Raw genomic sequence first — 11,669 nt, 5'->3', positions numbered from 1 at the left:
ATCAACATTCTTGTAATTTGATTCCCATCTAACTGAATTTTTTTGGCAGCATGTTAAAATGAAGCCAAAAATTTATTCTTACAAAACCAAATTCTTTACCGAGTTAAAGCGACTTGTGCTGCATGACTATTTTTGAGAATCTATTTTTGGAAGGATATCTACTTTTACTTTAAAGCTGATAAATTCCTTTTTTTCTAGTTTGTGCAACATATTTTTCTTCTGCTATTTTAAAAAAAATATGCTATTTACATTATTGCTGAGAGACATACATTTTACAGTATGGGCCAATACATATAACTTGACCTTGCAATTTAAATGACTAGCTAAACAGACTGATCAAAGTACAAAGGAAGGAAAACCATGTACAAGTTAGTTGGGTCCTCAAATCAGTCAATCGATAAGACTTTGTGTCCTTGAACTGATTACAGCATGATAATGGGAGGGATAATGCATCATATCACCATTCAACTTGATTTGGTTTTATTCACCTTTTCTCTTATTTATAATGAAAAAAAATGCAGAAAAGGCAGGGAGTGGAATTAGGTAAGTTGTTCTTGCAAAATGCCAACATGCACACAACAAACCAAATGGCCTCTTTCAGAGTATTTATCACTCAATGACTTCCTTGTTTTCGGATGGCAGTATTCATGACCCTGCCATTCATACCATCTCTGGACACATTTTATTTCTTTCCTTGTTCTATTACTACACCATTTTAGACTTGAACTATAAAGCCCTTTGTAATTCAATCTCACCCTATGAAAGACATTTTGTTCTTTTCCCACCTGTTCCCTTTTCATTTGTTCAAAACCAATTGCACTTCTAACTTTTTCGCAGGTCTCATGAAAGGCTACAAATTTTGACCTTTTTTCCAATTTAAATTTTATTCATAAATTTAAAAAACAATGAGTTTAAAAAACAAATGCAAAACAAAACAGTGTCTTTCAATACTGTACTTCTAAAAAATGCCTGGTAATGTCTGGCATTGTTGCATTGGGCATGTGTTGCTTCAGAATCTGAGGAGTTATAAATGGCGTTGAACATTGTGCAATCATTCATAAACATCATCACTGTCTCTATGATGGAAGGTCATTGATTAAGCAGCTGAAGATGGCTAAGCCTAGGACACCACCATGGCCTAGAAAACCTGCAGTGATGTCCCGGAATATAGATGATAGCCTTCAATATACACAACAATCTTCCTTTGGGCCAGCTACAACTCCAACCATTGGAGAAATTTTCCCCAATTCACACTGACTGTAATTTTGCAAAGGTTCCTTCACGTAATACCATGATGTCAAGGGTAGTCACTCTCACTTCACATCTCCAATTTATCTCTTCTGTCCATGGTAGGAACAATGCTGTAATGAGGTGAGGAACTGACTGGCTCTATCAGAATTGATGGTCCTTCCATCAGTTTGCTGATGATCAAGAATAGACTGATAGGACAGTAATCAGCTGGTTTGGATTAGTCCTGATTTTTGCACAGTACACACCAGGGCAATTTTCCACATTGTCTGGTAGCTGCCAGAAGAGTTGCTGTATTTGAACAGCTTCTTTTGGAGCACAAGTAATTCTGGAGCTCCAGTTTTTGGTACTATTTATGAAATACTGGCAGAGCCCATGATATTTTCAGTATCCAATGCCTTTTTGATATCATAAGGAGTGAACTCAAGTGGTTGAAGATTGGCATCTATGAAGTATGGCACTTCAGGAGGAAGTTGAAATAAGACCATAAGAAATAGGAACAGGAGTAAGCTATTCACCTCTTCAAGCCTGCTCCATCATTCAATAGGATCGTGGCTGATCCAACATGCCTCACATTTACTTTCCTGCATTTTCGCATAAATGTTGATTCCTTTACAGATCAAGAGTCTATCCAGCTGAGCCTTAAATATACACAAAGACTCCCAACCCTCTGAGGGAAGAAATTCTTTTTCATCTCAGTCTTAAATTGGAGTCCACTTTTTCCCCTGAGACAATGCCCTCTGGTCCTACACTCTCCTATGAGGAGAAACATCCTCTCAGCACTCACCTTGTCAAGGTGCTTAAGAATCCTATATATTTCAATGAGGTCACCTCTCATTCTTCTAAATTTCAATGAGTAGACTCCCAACCTGTTTAACTTTTCTCATAAGACAATCCCTCCATACTTGAATCATCCTAGTGAATCTTCTCTGACTTGCCTCCAATAAACTATCATTTCTTAAATAAGGAGATCAAATCACTCTGCAGATGTGGTTTCATCAGCATCTTATACAGTTGCAGTAAGATTTCCCTACCATTATACTCCAAACCCCTTGAAAGAAGTGCCAACATTCCATGAGCCTTCCTGCTGCACCTGTATAATAGTTTTCTGTGTTTTGTACATAAATATCCCCAAGTCTCTTTGTGTTGCGGCTTTCTGCAGTTTTTCTCCATTTAAATAATACCCTGTTCTATGCCTTTTACACTGATCTGCTAGGCCCACCATCATTAAGGGTGGGAATATTTGTGGAGCCTTCTCCTCCTATTAGTTCTTTACCTGTCCACCACAACTCAGGGATGAATGCAGCAGGATTACAGAATTTCAATTTGATCAATTGTGATCGAATTGTGGCATCATTTGGCTTTGTCCATGGCATGTGGTTTGGCATGAATGTTGTCTTGTGTTGTAGCTTCAATAGGTTGACAGTTCATTCTTAGGTGTGCCCTGTGTTGTTCTTAGCAGGCCTCCTTCACTCTTCATTGAACTTGCTCTATTCCCCAGCTTGACAGCAATAGTAGAGTTGATGACATGCTGGGCCATGAGGTTACAAACTGCAATTGAATATAGTTTTGCTAATGATGATAATCCATCGTGCCTCAAGGCTGCCCAGTTTTGAGTTGCTAGGTCTGTTTAAAATATATCCCATTTAGCATGGTTTTAGTGCCACATGTGATGGAGGGTATCCTCAATGTGAAGACAGGACTTTACCTCCTTTATCTCTGTAATGGTCACTACTTCTAGATTGGTAACCAGATTGGAATAGGCCAGGTAAGTTTTTCTTTCCTCTTTTTAATTCCTGTGACTCAGATCCAGTCTGGCGCTTATGTTCTTGAGGAAACTGAGTTACCCTTGGTGATAAACGTCGAAATCCTAACCAAGAATACATTCTGTACCTTTTCCACCCTTCATTCTTTTTCAATTACAGTTTGATGTGGAGGACTACTGACATCTCTGGTTGGGTTGTCTTGCCAGTGGAACAGAACAAACCCAACAGTGGTGATGTTTGAGACATTGCCTGCACGGTATCATTATGACAATTGACACCTTCATTACTTTTATTTTTATTACTTTTGGTTTAGACCTGCAAATTGTGAGCCAACAGCTGAAGATGGCCTTTGAGCTATGAGTAACAATCTGGAAGTTACTTGCAGGTTGAATTTTGTTCCAGCACTCTATAGTGTTTCAACTTCGGAGAGGCAATATGTTCAAACAGACAGTGGATGTTTGAATGTTAACAGGGGCCTTATAGGGAGTTATGGTTACAATCAGTCTAATAAAGAAAAGGTTGGGAAAAAACAGAAAGAGAAACCAAAGTTTGCACTGGTTTCAAACAGTGTGTTTTTTTTTTATCAGGATTGTGGCTGACAAAGACTACAGAATGGAAATTTGATTGCTTCCTGGTTATCCTCCCATTATCAATTTATTTAAAATTCAGAGAATAATTCTCAGTTATAAGAATTAAGTGATATTCAGCAGAGCCTACTGGAAGCTGTTTGCATTGAGCGGTGTCTTCAGAAACTATGCAAGATACAATCCTATGTGCCTGTAGTATTACAGATTGTGGAGACTAAGTAAGCGAACTACCCTGTTACAGCTCTCATTTTTCTTTGATTTATCATTTAACTGTTTTTCTGTCTGGCTTTGTGTGAACAGGGACTAGAATTGAAAAAGATTGGGTTTAAATCATAGGCATTATATTACCTTGTTGCTTAACTTTGCTCCACCAAAGCTACTGTATTCAGAATAATTTGTTAACTATTTTGTTTAAGCTATAAACATGGTGTCTGGCATCGATTGTTCATAAAGTCTGCTGTTGGTTATTCAAAAAGTCTGGTTGGAAACCATTGGGGTCAATGTTGAGGGTTTTTGAATGTTTTAATTTTACAGTATTGCAAATAGAGGGATAGGGAGGCTAATTCAATTTGGCTGTCTGTCTCTGTATCGTAAAACTTTGTTAGACTGTTGCTTGACTAATGTGTTGGGTAGCTCTCCCAATTATAAGACTATAAAACCATAAAACACAGGAGCAGAAATTAGACCATTCAGTCCATCGATTCTACTCCACCATTCAATCATGGCTGATAAGTCTCTCAACCCCATTCTCCCACTTTCTTCCTTTGATAATTAAGAACCTATCTATCTCTGTCTTAAATATATTCAATGACCTGGCCTCCACAGCCTTCTATGGCAATGAATTTCATAGATTCACCACTCTCTGGCTGAAGAAGTTTCTCTTTAACTCCGTTCTAAAAGGTCTTCCCTTTACTCTAAAGTTGTGCCTTTGGGTCCTAGTCTCTACTACCAATGAAAACATTTCCCAATGTCCACTCTATCCAGGCTATTCAGTATTCTGTAAGTTTCAATTAGATCCCCCCCTCATCCTTCTAAACTCCAACGAGTATAGACCCAGAGTCCTCAGACGTTCCTCATATGTTAAGCCTTTCATTCCTGGGACCATTCTTAAGAACCTCCTGTGGACCGCTCCAGGCCCAGTATATCCTTCCTGAAGTATAGGGCCCAATATTGCTCACAATACTCTAATTATGGTCTGACCAGAGCTTTATAAAGCCTCGGAAGTATATCCCTGCTTTTATATTCTAGTCCTCCTGTAACAAATGCCAATATTGTATTAACTCACTGCCACATCTCTTCCAGGCAAATTCTGAGCAAGGGTCACTGGATGTGAAATGTTAACTCTGATTTTTTCTTCACAGATGCTGCCAGACCTACCGATCTTTTCCAGCAACTTCTGTTTTTGTTGCCAACATTGTATTTGCCTTCCTAAATAAAGGCCAACATTATGGCAGAAGCCCACTGGTGTTACAAAGTAGGAGTGATAAGATTCGGTTTATCATCTTTGTTTCTGGTGCCTTGGTCAATGCTGGTTGGCCCATTTGGCTTCATTCCTTTCCTTAGACTTCATAGCAGTTTGGTACAACTAGTGGCTTGCTAGGGCATTTCAGAGGGAATTGTTGTCGGTCAGGAGTGACAGAGGATAGCATATTTCCTTCCTTAAAAGACATGAGCGCTTCAGCTGGGTTTTTACAAAAACTGACAATTGTTTCACAGTCATCAGAAGACTAGCTATTGCCAGATTTGTTAAGAGTTTTAAATTCCATCAGCTACCATTGTGGGAATTAAACTCATGTACCAAAGCATTAGCCTGGGCCTCTGTGATATTACTGCAACACCACCACCATTATCACCCCATTTGTGTTACTACTTTATCAAGACAGTTAACATTTACGACATGCTTACAGGGCAAACATACAGCCCAAGAGATTTTACAAATTTCCAGCCCCTTGAATATACAGTGGCACAAGGTTCTTAAGGCAGTGATCTTTCTTAATTGCCACTTTGCAGCAGCTTCTCCAAGCTTTTGTGGCAGGCCTCAGTCCTGAACTTTGAAACGTGCCAGTCTGCAACACTTGGTTGTCCGACAGCTGTTTGCACTGGAAGACATACAAGTTTCACAGATTTGAGACATTAATTCGGTGTCTCTCCATAGATAGAGTCACAGGGTAATAAAGCATGGAAGCAGGCCGAAAGAACTATGGATGCTGTAAATCAGGAACAAAAACAAAGTTGCTTGAAAAGCTTAGCAGGTCTGGCAGCATCTGTGAAGGAAACAACAGAGTTAATGTTTCGGGTCTGGTGACCCTTCCACAGAAAGAGGCCATTCAGTCCACTGTGTGCTCACTGGTCATCAAGCACCAGTCTACTCTAATCCCATTTCCTGGCACAGGTCCCTAAACCTTGTAAGTTTTATTTCATACCTACAGTCAACTAAAAAGGTGTTCAAAGTTCTGCACAAGCCTTGGGTAATTCCAGTCAGATTTGCCATGTTGAGCTCAGTAGGAAACCAGCCATTTCACCTTGCAACAGAGTTCTCTTATTTTCTCTTTCTTTCAATCAGCTTAATCATTCTTCTGGAAGCGACACAGTTATTTTAACCAGATACACTCATTTCCAACTCTGGCATTTAAATCTTCTACATACTTTCGACCTGGGAGCTGCCTGTAGATATGATAGATTTGATCAAATTTATGAGCACCAATTATGACTTCAGAAAGGAATCTGGGGAATGAAATCAGGTCAGCCACACATTGCTTGAGGAAATGAAAGGAAATGTTACTTTGCTCCAGCCATGGTCCTTTATCCCTTTTCAAGAGTTCAATATCCTCAAAAACCTTCTCTATATCAGAAGCTTGGATTGTGTTGTCCTGAAAACTTCAGGTGTTTCATGTATCTCCAGAAGAAAAGACTTCTTGTATGTCTCTTCAATTTTCTGCAGAAAATCTGAGCGATTTTCTGTTTGTAAGTCTCACTATGCTGCTTCAATTGCTTCTACATTTCCAAAACTGGCACACCCAAGTAGATAACAAGGTGAGGGTGAAGGAAATCACAAATGCTATTTCTTTTGAGTTCATTGTACTGGTTGTTACACCGCTTCAAGATATCACCTTGTTTGTACATTACTTTGGGGAAAACAAAGTCAATGTACAGTCACCACTCCAATACACTTTGGCCTATTTGGAGAAGATGCTTCAAAGCATCAGAGATAACAGTGTGGAGCTGGAGGAACACAACAGGCCAGGCAGCATCAGAGGAGCAGGAAAGTTGACGTTTTGGGTCAGGGCCCTTCTTCATCAGAGTACTGCTGGGGGTGAAGATGGCACATCCAGATTTACAGATGGAAGGAATTCCAGTCTGAAGATTTGGGTCAGTATAAAACTTTTTCACACTGCGGTGAATGAATGATTCATTGTCATGTGTATTTTACTATGATAAAAAACAGTAAAATACAGTGAAAAGCTTTGTCTACTGTCACCATGATCTGGCACCATTTTGAATAGTTTTAAGAATAAGAAAAATCAAAGAAGATAGAGCTTAAAGGGAGTCCATCAGTCCTGAGGCAGCTCATCAACACCTGCGCTGCCATCACTCCTCCATTGCCTTGCCACCATCTACACCAGAACCAACCAAAGTTGAAATTGCAACTGTTCAGGCACCATGACCATTGAATGCAGCACTTAAACTCTGGCCATCACCTGCCAGTCCCATTAATGAACATCAGCCTCAGGGATGTTTAGCATGCCTAGCTTCTCAGTCAATCTTTTCACTCAGGCAGCTTTTACAGAAGTGATTTTATTGTTGACCTTGAAGTTTTCCATTGTTCTTTCATCAAGCATATAGATTCACCAGCCTTACCTCAAGCGATTTCCAGGTATCCACCACCCTATGGTTGAAAACGTTTCTGCTTAAATCCCCTCTAAACCTCGGGCCCCTTTCCTTAAGTCTATGTCTTGTGGTAATTGACCCCTCTCTGCTAAGAAGTTTATTCCGAACTATGCCCTCATAACTTTGCATACCTCAACTAAGACACCCTCAGCCTTCTCTGATCCAAGGAGAACAACCCGAGTCAACGTAATCTATCTTAATATTTAAAAATTTCCAGCTCAGGGCAACATCCTAGTGCATCTTTCTCTGCACCGTAAACACGTATAGTGCGGTGGCTAGTTTATTTATGATATATATGTGTACAGTTTTAACACCAGTACTCCAGGTCTGGCCTAATCAACATTCTATACAGCTCCATAATGACCTCCTAGCTCTAGTATTCTGCGCCTGCACCAAACAATAAAGACATTGCCCGACTTTTCAACACTGCCAGCTCCCTCGCTCTGAGATATGTTGACATTCACGTTTCCAACACACCCCTCGTGCTCATTGGCTGAGGGTGGAATTACGTTGTGACTATGTGACAGTACAGGCTGTGATTGGTTCCTGTATTTGTCACTCAGCCCTGGGCCTGGACACTGGAAGAAGAGGACTCATTCTTCTTGGCGACATGTTGTGGGCATGGCGAGCTTTTTGTCACTGGAGGGGACGGTGGTCCTCTGTTGAGGTGGTGCCCCTCCGCGGACAGCACGTCCTGCACCCCGAATGGGTCGCTTTAGCCGAAAAGCAGCTGAAGGGCAAGAAAGCTGAAGATTTGATATGGAAAACGCCGGAAGGAATCGCCATCAAGCCCGTTTATACCAAGCGGGACACGGCGGAACTGCCCGAGGAGTTGCCGGGGAAGTGGCCTTACACTCGGGGTCCGTACCCCACCATGTACACCTACAGGCCGTGGACCATCCGGCAGTATGCCGGCTTCAGCACGGTCGAGGAGAGTAACCGCTTTTATCGGGATAACATCAAAGGTCAGCTTGGCCGGAGGTTTGTGGGGTCATTGGACCAGGGCGGTGCGGGGTTTACCAGGTCACCCGGCAGGGGCGGTGCGCGGTTTACCGGGTCACCGGGCAGGAGCGTGGGTTCAGATGTAAACATTGGGATGTCATCACCTGTCCAGTTATGACGTCACCCAGGTGGGTGATAGCGCCCAGGCCCTAACTAAATCCGTATCAGAGATAGTAGGAACTGCAGATGCTGGAAAATGTGAGATAACAAGGTGTAGAACTGGATAAACACAGTAGGCCAAGCAGCATCATAGGAGCAGGATGCTGCTTGGCCTACTGTGTTCATCCAGCTCTACACCTTGTTATCTCTAACTAAATCCAGCTACTTTACAAATGCACCCCCTTCTGCCCTGTTCTTATTCCCAACATTTAGCTATTTTTCTTATAACCACTTCACAATTGCACCACCTACAAATACATGCGTCGTGCCTATGGGAAACATTTGGAAAAGTCAGGCCAACTGTTTTTACCCAGATAGCGTAATATGAGCAGCAACTTTTCAAGCCCTTATTAATTTCATAGCTAGCTTGTTTGTAGCTATTGCTAATGCATGCCTTAAGTTTTTTTTTTATTCCACCAACCTCCATTTATATCCCTGATATTCCTTTCTAATATCAACAATGTCTCTCTGTTATTGATGAAACCCATATCCCTTACTTGTTCAACTAATGCTTAAGGACCCCCAGACCTCACTTTTGCAAGTTCTACCCAACAAAATATCCTATCAACTGCATCCCATTTTTCACAAACTGCAGAGTTAATCTGATTTCCCAGCCAGTGTATTTATTGTTCTAGTTTGCAAGTTCCTGTTGTCACATTCCATTCCAACTGTGTATTTCTCTTCACTATGTAACAGGCCAACTTTTCTTCTACCTGTCTGCTGTGCATCTCCTTCCTTCAGTAGTTACTGTGCTTTCGGATGCTACAGTTGGGCAGGGCTTTAATGATACCACTCTTTACTGTGTGCAGTTTTGGTATTCAGATTTAAAGAAGGATATAATATCATTGGAGGCAGTGCAGGAAAGGTTCACTAGATTGGACCTGGTATGGATTGTCTTGTGAAAAGATATTTGGATTAAATTGGATCTAGCCTATAAAGTTCAGAAGATTGTGAGATGATCCCATTAAAAGCTGTGAGATGATCCCATTAAAAGCTATGAAATGCTGAATGGATTGACAAAGGTAGACAACAGGGGTTGCTTTCGCTGATTGGGGCATCTAAAAAATAATTTCTCAGGGTAAGGAGTTTGCAATAAGGAGACACTTCTTCACTTAAAGGGTGCACATCTTTGAAGCTCTCTACTCCAGAGATTTGTGAATGCTCCATCACTGGATATATTTACGGCTGAGAGCAACAGATTTTTGTTCTTGGAATATGGTGAACAGGCAGGAAAGTAGAATTGTATCCAAGGATCAGGTATGATTGTATGTAAGAGTGGAGAATGCCGGAAGGGCAAGATCATCTATTCATCCTTGTTTCTTATGTTCTTATTTGTGCCGTCTCGATGAAATTAGAACACTCCAAATTCCAATCTGACTGTTCCCAACACTTCAGCTGCAGCCAATCTGCTCTATTTATTATCTTTTAAATCATATTCTCTGCTAGATTCCTGCTTTGTTTTTATTAAGTTAACTTGGTCTTTCACTTAGATTTAAGACTAGCAGAAAATCTTTCTTGTTTACAATTTCCATAGATGATTTAGAGTTGGGGACCAAGTGTAGTGTGTCAAAGTTCACAGGTGGTACTGAAATGAGTGGTAGAGCAAAGTGTGCAGAGGACACTGAAAGTCTGCAGCGGAATATAGACACGTTATGTGAGTGGCATGGGTCTGGCAGATGGAGTACAATGTTGGTAAATGTGAAATCATCCATTTTGGTAACAATAATAGCAAAATGGACTATTATTTTTTTTAAAAATGGTGAAAAATTGCAGTATGCTGCTGTGCAGAGGGACCTGGGTGTGCAGCAGGTAATTAAGAAGGACAAAATTCCATTTACCTTCATTGCTAGAGGGATGGAATTTAAAAATAGGAAGGTAGGTTGCAGCTGTATAGGGTGCTGGTGAGACCACGCCTGGAGTACTGTGTACAGTTTTGGTCTCCTTTTTTGAGAAAGTATGCATTGGCACTAGAGGGGGTGCAGAAGAGATTCACTGGATTGATTCTGGAATTGAAAGCGTTGGTTTATGACGACAGACTGACTAGGCTGGGACTATACTCGTTGGAATTTAGAAGAATGATGGGGGCAATCTTATAGAAATGTGTAAAATTATGAAGGGAATAGATAAGGTAGAAGCAGGGAGGTTGTTCCCACTGGCGGGTGAAACTATAATCAGGGGACAGAGCCTCAAAATAAGGGGGAGCAGATGTAAGACTGAGTTCAGGAGGAACTTCTTCACCCAAAGTGTTGTGAATCTGTAGAATTCCCTGCCAGTGAAGCAGTTAAGGCTACCTCATCAAATGTTTTTAAGGCAAAGATAGATTTTTGAACAGTAAAGAAATTAAGGGTTATGGTGAGCAGGTGGATAAGTGGAGCTGAGTCCACGAAAAGATCAGCCATGATCTTATTGAATGGCAGGCTTGATGAGCCAGATGGCCTACTCCTCTTTTGTATGTTCTTGTATTCTCAGTAGTGCTATCTGTGATCTGAAAAATAAAAGGTATAGAGCTGTACAGCATGGAAACAGACCCTTTGGTCCCATTCATCCATGCCGATCAGATATCCTAAATTAATCTAGTCCCATTTGCCAGCATTTGGCCCATATCCCTCTTAAACCCCTCCTATTCATATACCCATCCAAATGCCTTTTAAATATTTTGATTGTACCAGCTTCCACCACTTCTTCTGGCGGCACATTCTATACATGCACCGCCCTCTGCATGAAAAAGTTGCCCCTTAGGTCCCTTTTTAAATCTTTTCCCTCTCCCTCTCACCTTAAAACTAAACTCTCTAGTTTTGGACTCCACTACCCGAGGGAAGAGACCTTGGCTATTCACCCTATCCATGCCCCTTGTGATTTTATAAACTTCTATAAGGTCACCCCTCAGCCTCTGACGCTCCAGGGAAAATAGCCCTAGCCTATTCAGCCTCTCCCTTTGCTCAAATCCTCCAACCTTCGCAACTTCCTTGTAAATCTTTTCTGAACCCTCTCAAGTTTCACAATTCCATTCCTATAGCAG

The 11,669-nt window shown here is 41.1% G+C and overlaps 1 pseudogene; it reads right to left on the bottom strand.

The window, feature by feature from the left end:
- Nucleotides 1–6,192: 6,192 nt before the first annotated feature.
- LOC109932757 lies at nucleotides 6,193–7,440 on the bottom strand (annotated as a pseudogene).
- Nucleotides 7,441–11,669: the final 4,229 nt, after the last annotated feature.

This window comes from Rhincodon typus, unplaced genomic scaffold (assembly GCF_021869965.1).
Source record: "Rhincodon typus isolate 14 unplaced genomic scaffold, sRhiTyp1.1 hic_rhity00001391, whole genome shotgun sequence".
In the NCBI taxonomy this organism is placed as follows: domain Eukaryota; kingdom Metazoa; phylum Chordata; class Chondrichthyes; order Orectolobiformes; family Rhincodontidae; genus Rhincodon; species Rhincodon typus.
Note: the sequence above shows the minus strand (reverse complement) of the source record. Positions and strands in the feature narration are given on the sequence as shown.